This window comes from Chenopodium album, chromosome 2, assembly GCF_948465745.1.
Source record: "Chenopodium album chromosome 2, dcCheAlbu1.1, whole genome shotgun sequence".
Classification (NCBI taxonomy): Eukaryota; Viridiplantae; Streptophyta; class Magnoliopsida; order Caryophyllales; family Amaranthaceae; genus Chenopodium; species Chenopodium album.
This window is the reverse complement of record NC_137835.1, coordinates 74,428,482-74,438,941: the sequence shown is the minus strand read 5'-3', so window position 1 is coordinate 74,438,941 and position 10,460 is coordinate 74,428,482. Positions and strand designations below refer to the sequence as shown.

Below are 10,460 nucleotides of genomic sequence, written 5' to 3'. Positions count from 1 at the left end.
TCAGATCAAGAATCAGAGATGACGGCTCCAAAGAAGCTTAGTGATTACTCACAACCAAAGCTTACAGATTTTCCGCATCTCACTCCCACTCCGGCTCTTGATGGGGTACAATTTGAGATTAAACCCCAATTTATAATGATGATAGAGATGAAGCAATTTAGTGGAGCCAAGGGTGAAGACCCAAATCTTCACATTGCAGACTATTGTCAGTATTGTAATACCATCAGGCAAGCCGGGGTCACACAAGACCAAATCAGGGAGATTCTCTTTCCTTTCTCTTTAACTGGAAAATCCAAATGATGGTTTAATGGTTTAAATAGAACTGCACTTTGTATAACTGACTGGAAAACTCTTGTTTTGAATTTTTATAACAAGTATTATCCTGCAGAGAGAACACCCGTACTACGGAGTGCGATTCAGAACTTTGCCCAAGAAGCCGATGAAACTTTATATGAGGCTTGGGAGAGGTTCAAGGACCTACAAAGAGAATGCCCCCACCATAATTTGGCACAATGGCAGTTAATCCATGCCTTTTACAATAGCATTGGAAATTCATCTAGAATAATTTTAGATTCTGGAATTAGTGGGAGGTTTATGAACCTTAATGTTTATGATGCAGGTCAGGTTATTGAAGATATGGCAATACATAATTCCCAATATGGGAATCCTAGAGGCTTTGATAACAAGGGGAAGCATAGTGTTGACTCTGTATCCTTTTTGCAAGCTCAATTGACCTCTATCTGCCAAAAATTAGATAATCTTAGCACTTCTAATATAGCTAATGTTTCTGCAATTAATAATAATGTAATGAGGCTTTCAGTGAAAATTGTGGAATTTTAGGTCATTGGGAACAAGATTGCAGGAGTTCCGTGGAGCAAGTTAATGCCTTTCAAGCTTATAGGCAGAATAACCCATACTCCAACACCTACAATCCTGGGTACCGGAATCATCCGTACCTTTCCTACCGGAGTACTAATGTTCAGAATCCACCACCACAAGAACCACAGGCGCCACAACAACAACAGCAGAAATATTACCATCCCAATGCTGGCCAGAAAAACCAACCACAACAATCCTCCTCATCTTCTAACCCTGCCTTGGTAGAAATTAGAGCGATGCTAGTTAATATGCAAAAGCACATGGAGAGTAGAGATGCACAAATTGATTCAATTCTAGCACATCATAAAATTGTAGATAATCAAATTGCGCAAATTTTCACTACTCTAGGAGCCCGCCAACAGGGAGCTCTGCCAGCACAGCCGACCAGGCCTACGGATCAAGCCAATGCAATTAGTCTAAGGAGTGGTCCAAACTATGAAGGGCCCCCTATGCCCAGAGTTGATGAACCTGTTTTAGTAAATAATGCTAATCTTGATTTCGTTAAACCTGATAATGTAGCTAATAGCCCTGTAGGGCTAAAGCATAGTACTAATATATCTAATTCTACATTGCAGGGTATGACTCCAGACAAGGTGGCCACTCCAGATAAGAGAAATAATGCTCCAAAGCCGATTATCAAACTTCCATTCCCCAATCGTCAACTGAAAACAAATTTGGATAAGCAGTTTGGTAAGTTCCTGGAGATGGTAAAAGATTTGAAGGTAACAGTTCCCTTCAATGAATTAATCACACAAGTTCCTGCATATGCAATTTATGAAAGAAATATTGACAAGAAAAAGGTCTATTAGTGAGGTAGAGACAGTAACTTTCACTGCAGAGTGTAGTGCCGTACTTTAAAATAAATCTTCACCTAAATTAAAAGATCTGGGTAGTTTTTCTATCCCTTGTCATATAGGCAATCTAATGATTGATAATGCATTGTGTGATTTGGGTGCTAGCGTTAGTGTCATGCCATTATCTGTGTGTTCCAAATTGAATATGTGTAAATTAAAAGCTACTAATATTACTCTACAAATGGCCGACCGTTCTTTCAAATACCCCTTAGGTGTTTTAGAGGATGTTCCCGTTAGAGTAGGTAAATTTTACATACCTGTTGATTTTGTTGTTCTTGATATGGATGAGGATATGCAAACCCCAATTATTTTGGGTAGACCATTCCTTAACACTGCAGGAGCAATTATAGATGTGAGAAGTGGTAAATTAACACTATCAGTAGGGGACGATAAAATTGTTTTTAATCTTAATAATACCCCTAAAAGCCCCATGACTGAGAAGAAGTGCTTTAGTGTTAATGTGGTTCAAAGTTATTCTAACAAGCCCCAAGCTCTTGTAAAAGATCCCTTGGAGGCGGTATCTTGTGTTGCATCCCTTTCAGATGAGATAGACAAATGGCAGAAGGAAGTTGATGCAATAGAAAGAGCCCTCTACACTGTCGGTCTTGGCTTTGAGGACGAAAAGGTGGAATCAATCAAGCAAGTTGTGGAATTTGAGCCTACGGTGAGTGTTCCGCCAGATCGAGTTGCAAGTGCCAAATGCAATGACAATTTGAAGCAACCCTCGATCAAAGAGGGATCTTTAGTGCGTAGCATTGAATAACCCCCAATCCAAGTCAAGGAGGATCCACCAGATAAGTTGAATTGGCGTCCCACGGGATATGTCAGGAAGCCACATCGTAGCCTAAACACCACTCGACTGGGTGAGAAACCGCCCGACCAAGCGTTAGGCCAAGGGTCCTAGTTCTTGTATTTGGTAAGAAGGTCGTGCAGGACCAAGATAAACCAGCGCTTTACGGGAGGCAACCCGTATTTTAATGCTTTTTAGACTAATTTCTCCTTATTTTTCTTATGAGAGGAGAGATGAGGGAATTTAATGAGTTTTATGAGTTTTTGTACAGGTTTGAAGGAAAAGAGTTAGCCAAAAATTGAAGAAAGCAAATAAATTCGTCAAATAGCCTCGGGCCGACCGAGCGAAGTTCGCCCGACTGGGCGCAAGCTGAGTTAAAAAATTGAGTATTTTCGCCCGACCGGGCGCAAAAATTGACATTTACGGACATCTTCGATCGCCCGATCAAGCGAATCTCGCCCGATCGGGTGCGAGAAGAGACGAAAAAATTTTCAACAGATCGCCCGATCGGGCGAAGGGCGCCCGACCGGGCGGGAGAGTATATGAAATCGGGTATTTTAGATCGCCCGATCGGGCGAGTTCCGCCCGACCGGGCGCGAGAGCATAGCAGAAATTAAAAATCAGATCGCCCGATCGGGCGACCACCCGCCCGACCGGGCGCGACACACCCGACCTCCTTCTTCTTCTTCTTTCTTCGTTCTTTTCTCATTTCTAACTCTTTCCTCCATAACTTTCTCTCTCTAAAAACTTAAAACCTCTACCTTCTCTCTAAGTTTTCTTCTCCATTTCTCACCCAAATCCAAAACTTTCTACATATTATTAATCCTCTCTTCATCCTCTACATTTCTATATCAAAATTTTCGAATTCCATTCAAATTAATTTTCATACCCATTTTTACCATGGCTTCGAAGAGGGCTCGATCTATTTTCGGTAGGAGTTCTAGCTCGAGGGAGGAGTATGACCCGGATTTACAACTCCCGTTCTAGCTAACGATCCGTATTGCTAGCCAGGAGCAAAAGGAGCGGCTAGAACACCTAGCCAGGCGCGAGGTAATTCCTTCACGGTGGTTACACAGCCCTACTTTAGAAACTTATGGTTTGTATGATTTTGTGAAACGATTTTTAAATGACATAGGCATGAGAAAATTCGTTGATATGCACTATCTTACAGACCGTGAATTAACTTGTGAATTCTTGTCTTCTTTGAAAGTTGTAAATAGTAGAAATGGACCGAATTTAATTTTTAGGTTGAACAATAGGAATATTAGTTTAACATTTGTGGAATTTTGTAAATTGTTTGAATTGAATTCTGAATTACCATTACAATGGCATGCTGATTACAAAATGGATGACATTTATCATGCTCTGACTGGTTTGACTACTCCCGACCCCCAACATGCTAGTACCAAACCTATTCATCACCCTATCCCAAAAATCTGGCAAAGATTTGCGGGTTTGTGTTTTTTAGGTAGGAACGAGCCCCATAACGCCCAAACCAACGAACTAGCTGTTATAGGACACTATGTGTATGGGTTTAGGAAATTGAACATAGGTAGGTACATCATTCACCATCTGAGTAGACATGCCACAGCTAGTACCCAGTCTCGCACCCCCAATCGTATAGGAGGCCTTATCACTAGAATAGCAGTGAAGAAGGCCGGTTTTATTGAGGGTGGACCCCACCAACTGACAAACTGTAGACCAGATACCTATATGACTACTACGTATTTTGAGGAGTTGGGGTGGGTACGACCGGACAGTGAGCAGACACCCCACTGGTGTATTAGGACTGGGACCGAGCAGCCTTTGCCCATCTTTTCCCTACCTAGTCCTGACTTGACCGCTTTTCCCCCCGGGCAAGCATCTTACACATATGACCTTTTAGTTGCCAACTCTAGGGGGCAAGAACCACCAGTACCACCACCAGTTCCACCACCCCAGCCTCAGCCTCAGCCTGAGGTAGCGTTTTCTCCACCTCGCATGTCTCATTCCGTCCCCCATGTTGACTCTGACCCAGTTTGGGACCTTCAGAGTATAGGTCAGGCTTTAGGCCGTATAGAGCATTCTCACACTGGCCTTAGGAGGATGGTAGGCTCCATAGACCAGAGGTTAGGGTACCTGGAGAGGAACCAGGGTAGAGCTCTCTACCCTATGTACGATGATTATGCTCGTCGGGGCAACATTCCCGACGATGCTATTTACCCTGACTGGTTTCAGCCTCCACCCCAGGGATACGATAGGGATCCCACTGCCCATGGTATTTACACTGACTATTCTGCCTTCCATGGGTACGGCCAGGACATTCCTTTCGGGGGACCGGCGGGGGGGAGTTTTCATGATGATTATTTTGGTGGTAGCTCTTCTGGTGCAGGTGGTGCAGGTGGCAGTAGAGGTGCAGGGTTCGGCTCCATGGATGAGGATGATCTAGACTAGCTATGTTGGGCTAGTTCCCGAGCCAATGAGGACATTGTCTGATTCTGGCTTGGGGGAGATTTTGGATTTGGTATATTTCTTTTTCTCTTTTCTTTTATTTTTGTGTGCTTTCTAGGTTAGATTTATTTCAATCTAGGTTGGTTTATTTTCTTTCTTATTTATGAAAAATACAAAAAAATTAAAAAATAAAAAAATCCAAAAATATGTTCCAATGAATTGTAAATCATGCTTCCATGTGCCCCTTACTTGAGAAATTTTGTTTTGATTCTTGGTTATTGATGATAAGCATTGTGGATTAGTTGATCATGATTTGATGTTTGACTGCCTTGAGACCTTAACATGCGTCAATTTTGCCAACTACTTGTGAATATAGTGCTTGACTAATTGATTTGGTTAGGAATGTGTGTTAGTTCCTGGTATATCAATGAATTTGAGTATTGGTTTGCAAGTATAAGTAATGTTTATATGATTCATTATTATGCACATTGAGGAGGACGAAGGCGTTCATTCTTTTAGGTAGCCTCCAGATGATTGTAGATACATTTGTTCCCTTCTTGCTACCCATGTTGTTGCCTTGACTTTTTGTTGTTTATTAGCCACATTACAAGCCTATATGAGCCCCATTGGTTACTAGTCCCAAGCTTGGCTTGGGGGAGCTATTAGTTGGTGAGGTGAGGGAGTTGTGGTGTGCTTATTATTTGCACAATGTGGGAATAAAAGAAGAGTGATTGTTCTTTGATATTATGATTGGAAAATATTGATGTTTTGTGCTACAAAGTTGAAAATTTCCAATATGAGGTAAAAAGGAAAAAAGAGCAAAGAATAAAAAGTTGTCTCGTATGTTCAAATGTTCTATTTGAAGGTTGCTCAAGAGAAAAAAAAAAGATGAAAAAAAATTGAAAAAAAGAAAGGAAAAAAAATAAGTAGTTCAAAGTTTGTTTATTCACTCTAGTTCTTTATTATTATATCTTATGAGTGAAATTGTAAGAGTTGGGATTGTTTATTATGATTGGAGTATATTTGGTGGATTTTTGTTAGAATTGGTTATGTAGGAGATGTTGATCATTATTTATTTTGATCATGGGTTTTACTAGGATTTTCTCCCTTAAGCATAGCTTTTCTCTCACTTGTTCCCAAATGATTCCTACCCTTTACCCTAGCCTTACATTACAAGCTTCAAAGACCTTCCGACCTTTGTGCATAGAGTTATATGAATATGAAAGTGTTATTTATCAATGCAAGTTATGATTTGACATATTTCGAGTCGACTAGTAGGTTGAGTGTTCATTGTTTTATACACACGAGAGTGTGAGTTGGGAGGGCATTATTCACATAAATAGGTTGGGGGAGTTTGATGTGTCTATTTTATATAGTATTTTACCCCCGTCCCTTGGTCATAATTAGTAGTGTTTTTGGCTCTTTAGAGCCACTTTTATTACTAATTGGTGTTTTCTAGTGTTTTCGTAGATTTGGTTGACTTTTGTAGGGATTTGCACTTTTAGAGCATTTTCCCGAGATATTATGGAGCAATTACGAGCATTGGAGAAGCACGACCAGTTTTTATAGCTCAAGGCCGGTTAGAGCCATCAAACCGGTGATTAAGGGCTCGGTATATGTGATACCGGGGCATTTGGACCGAGTATTCAAGACCCGAAGAGGAAACCCAGATTGGCCCGAAGAATTAGAGCCCAATCGTAGTCCAAACAGTGGCCCAAGAGAGCCGCCCGGCCAAAAAGGCTGGCACCCGGAGGCGCGCCCGGCCGGGCGAGGGAAGCATAGGTCGGCGCCCGAAGGCGCGCCCGATCGGGCGGTGCCTCGCCCGATCGGGCGCATATTATTATTAGGAGTTAATTTTGACGTTTAAGTTTGTTTTAGTTTAGGATTCTTACGGAGTATAAATACTTCTCCGTAAAACGAGTTTAGTACCTTTTCTAACCCTGTTCTTTACCTTCTTTTACTCTTTCTTAATTCTTTCTTAGATTTTCTCGCTCTACTTAGCTTTTAGATTAGTTTCTCTCTCTTATACTTTGTTCTTAATTTGATTCTTAATTCCAGATTTATTTTGGTAACAATTTCTCTTCTCTTAATCTTAGTTGTTTATTTTATTCCTTTGATCATGCCTTGTTTTATTGCTTTGATTAGTTTAGTTTTTATTATGCGTGAGTAGTTTTATTTCTAGGGTTTGTGGGGATCCATAAATAATATAAAGGGGTAATTTATTGTTGTTAATTGTCAATGCTAGATTAATTTCCTATTTATTGAATTAATGCTCTGTGACTAGATTTGCGCAGATCTTTTATGCATGAGTTTAAGAATATTGATTCGAGATTCGACAGATGAGAATTAATGTTTAGGTCTAGTTTCAATGGGCAGGTTAATTTATAAATGGTTATGTCGAGATTCGAAAGATGAGATTTAATACCGGTAAATTAATTGTGTGATTGTAATACGTAGTGAAAGCCCTTTATGATCTGATTGATTATGCATTGATGATTGATTATTATGTTTTACCCTGAAATATTATTTATTGGTGAGCCTATGCCCTAGATCCTTTTATTCATTGTTTTCTCCTTATTCCAAATCTTCGTAGTTTAGTTCCCTTTGATTATAATATATTAGTTAATTAGGAATAGAAAGACTCGTTTCTCTATGGATTCGACCCTACTTCCCTATCTACATAGTTAGAGGATTTAGAAATTACTTTTAATTAGGGGATACGACTTTACCCTGTCAGTCACCAAAGGAGAATACCCTCCCCATGCTGACAAAAGAGCAAAATGAGCATTAAGACTCTTGGCTTCCCAATACGTACTCATAGACAACGAGCTACATAAAAGGGTACCTAAGGGTCGAGCTCTCTTATGTGTAGGAAAAAAGGATGCCCAAAGAGCAATGAGGATAGTCCATGAATGGAATATTTCAAGCGTTAGCCCCCTAGCTTGAACCCCACTGTGATCATACACTAAAGTACGGTGGCGTCCAAAAGGAAAAGAAGATAGAGCAAAAAAGAGTCGCCAACAAGTTTTAGGAACTTGTAAACCGTTCACGAAGTGAAGGTCACACCCCTTAACGATCCAAGAGATCGTCAACTCCATAAGGTCTAGAACCAAATAAGGGTTCGGGGATGAAGGTACAAATCCAACCTAAAAGAGATTGAACCTGCCCTAATAATAGGCCTCTACTTTATTCTGATCGTATTCATGTGCGCTTTTTGACTAACATACAATCAATAGGATTACCCTAAACCTGTTTATCTATGTTGGTTGAATATTAATGCACAAATAAAACTATTATTGGCGATCACTTGAATTATAATCAAATTAACCTAAACAAGATTATTAATTATCTTATTAAGCGTGATTACAAGTACCAATTCCCTTTAAACATGCATAAAAGGTGTGATCAAGCAATAAAAATAAATATATCAAGCAACATAAAAATAATAATAATAACAATCATAATCAAAATAATCATAATTAAAAATAATCATCACAATAATTATAACAATTATAATCAAAATAATCATCATAACAATAATTATAATAATCATAATCATAATATTCATGTTAGAGCATAATGAAAATAGCAAGATCTTAGGCATGATACCAACAAGATTAATAACAAACCCTAGCATGTCACTAAGCAATAAAAATCAAATGTTTAGCCCTAACATGATACTAATAATTATAAATATTAGGAAGATAATAGGAAGCATCGTAACAATCATATTTAATATTAAAATTACCCTAGACATGATACTAGGAATATCATAATAACAATTTAAACATTATTTCTACATCATAACATCAATAAATCAATTAAAGTACTTACTTTGATGCTTCGTACCTCTTTCTAATAACAAAATACACACGTTAGTAACTTCAAGGAAAATAATAAACAAACAATTAAATTAAATAACTGAAAGAGAGATTTGGGACCAAACCCTCAGAAATTAAACCTTTCACATCTAGGGCGAAGGCAACTTCGAATATGGCTAGGTGTTTCTAGATCTTTCGAATGCGGAATTTTGTATGTAAAAGCAAGTTGAGAAAAGAGAGAAATAGAGATGATGAATGAAGAGAATGAGAGAATTGATTATTGCGAATGAAAACTGGTTGTAGGTGAATGAAATTGAAAACTGGTTGTTGATGAACGAAAACGGAGTTTTTAATACGTTATTTATAGAGAAATTAGCCAAAAAGATAAATTTACAAAACAAAGTCCTGGCGTACCTAAAACAGAGCTGGCGCCAGCACCAGCTGATTGGCGCCAGGCGCTAACACTAGCGCCAGGCCTAGCTCTAGGCGCCAATGCCTTGCGTCAGGCGCTAGTCCTATTTTTGACGCGTTTTCGAAAATCAGATAAGTTTGCCGTACTGGAGGATAAAATCGTATCTTTTCCTCGAAAATGCTTTTTTATTTTAATTAAAACTCTAAAAAGTCAACAAAAGTCAATTTATCAATGCTAATTGAATTAGGAATGAAAAGAACCTTCTAGAAGAATCTAGAAGACTAAAACCATTCCTAATTGCATTAGGAATGATAAATCATATTAGGCCCTCCCCTAGATCATTGGGCCGCATATAAGGCTCAAACCGGGCCCAGTTTAGTAAATTGGTCATAATTTCCTCAATATTCATCGGAATTGGGCTTATAATATATCATTGGAAAGCTCTTGTCAATCCTCATCCAACTACACTACTATTGGACCTATATCATGGACCAAACAAACTGGATTGGATGTTTTCTTACAATAAGTTTTCAAAAACAAAGAGAAGAGAAAAGAAATTAAAACTATCCGCAACACTAAACTTTCCACACTTTTGCTTCATTCGATTATGATTCGACGTGAAAGGTACTCATCACTGGGTTTGGTTTTGGGGAGACAAAAATGGGTGTCTACAATCCACGAAGGAATTTGTGGAACTCACGTACGTAAATGGAAAGATGTTAGTCCAAAAGATAATGCGAGAAGGATACTATTGGACTACAATGAATAGGGATTGCCATCAATACGTAAAAAGATGCCCTAAGTGCCAAATCTATGCTAATTTACAACACGTTCCTCCATCCTTGCTCTACACCTACACGTCGCCATGGCCGTTCTCTACATGGGGAATTGACATCATCGGCAAAGTCACGAATATATCCTAGTGGCAATTGATTACTTCACAAAGTGGGTCGAAGCACAATCATACGCTAAACTCACTGCAAAACATGTAGCACTCTTTATCGAAAGAAATATTATTTGTCGATACGGAGTCCCACATGAAATGATAAGTGACAATGGAACTCACTTTCAAGCCGAATGTGAAGAATTGATACAGAAATATGGCATTCAACATCATCATTCTTCCCCTTATAGACCTCAGGAAAATGGAGCAGTCGAAGCAGCTAATAAAAATATAAAGACTATTATCGAGAAAATGACGGAAAATTACAAGGATTGGCCTAACAAACTTCACTTCGCATTGTGGGGTTATCGCACTGTGGGGAATAATTTCA

General features: G+C 39.1%; 1 non-coding gene across 1 annotated transcript; it reads right to left on the bottom strand.

The window, feature by feature from the left end:
• Positions 1-399: 399 nt before the first annotated feature.
• Positions 400-506, bottom strand: LOC145607548 (small nucleolar RNA R71). Its single transcript, XR_014105582.1, has one exon. It is a non-coding gene; the product is annotated as a small nucleolar RNA R71 (small nucleolar RNA).
• Between the last annotated feature and the right edge of the window lie 9,954 nt (positions 507-10,460).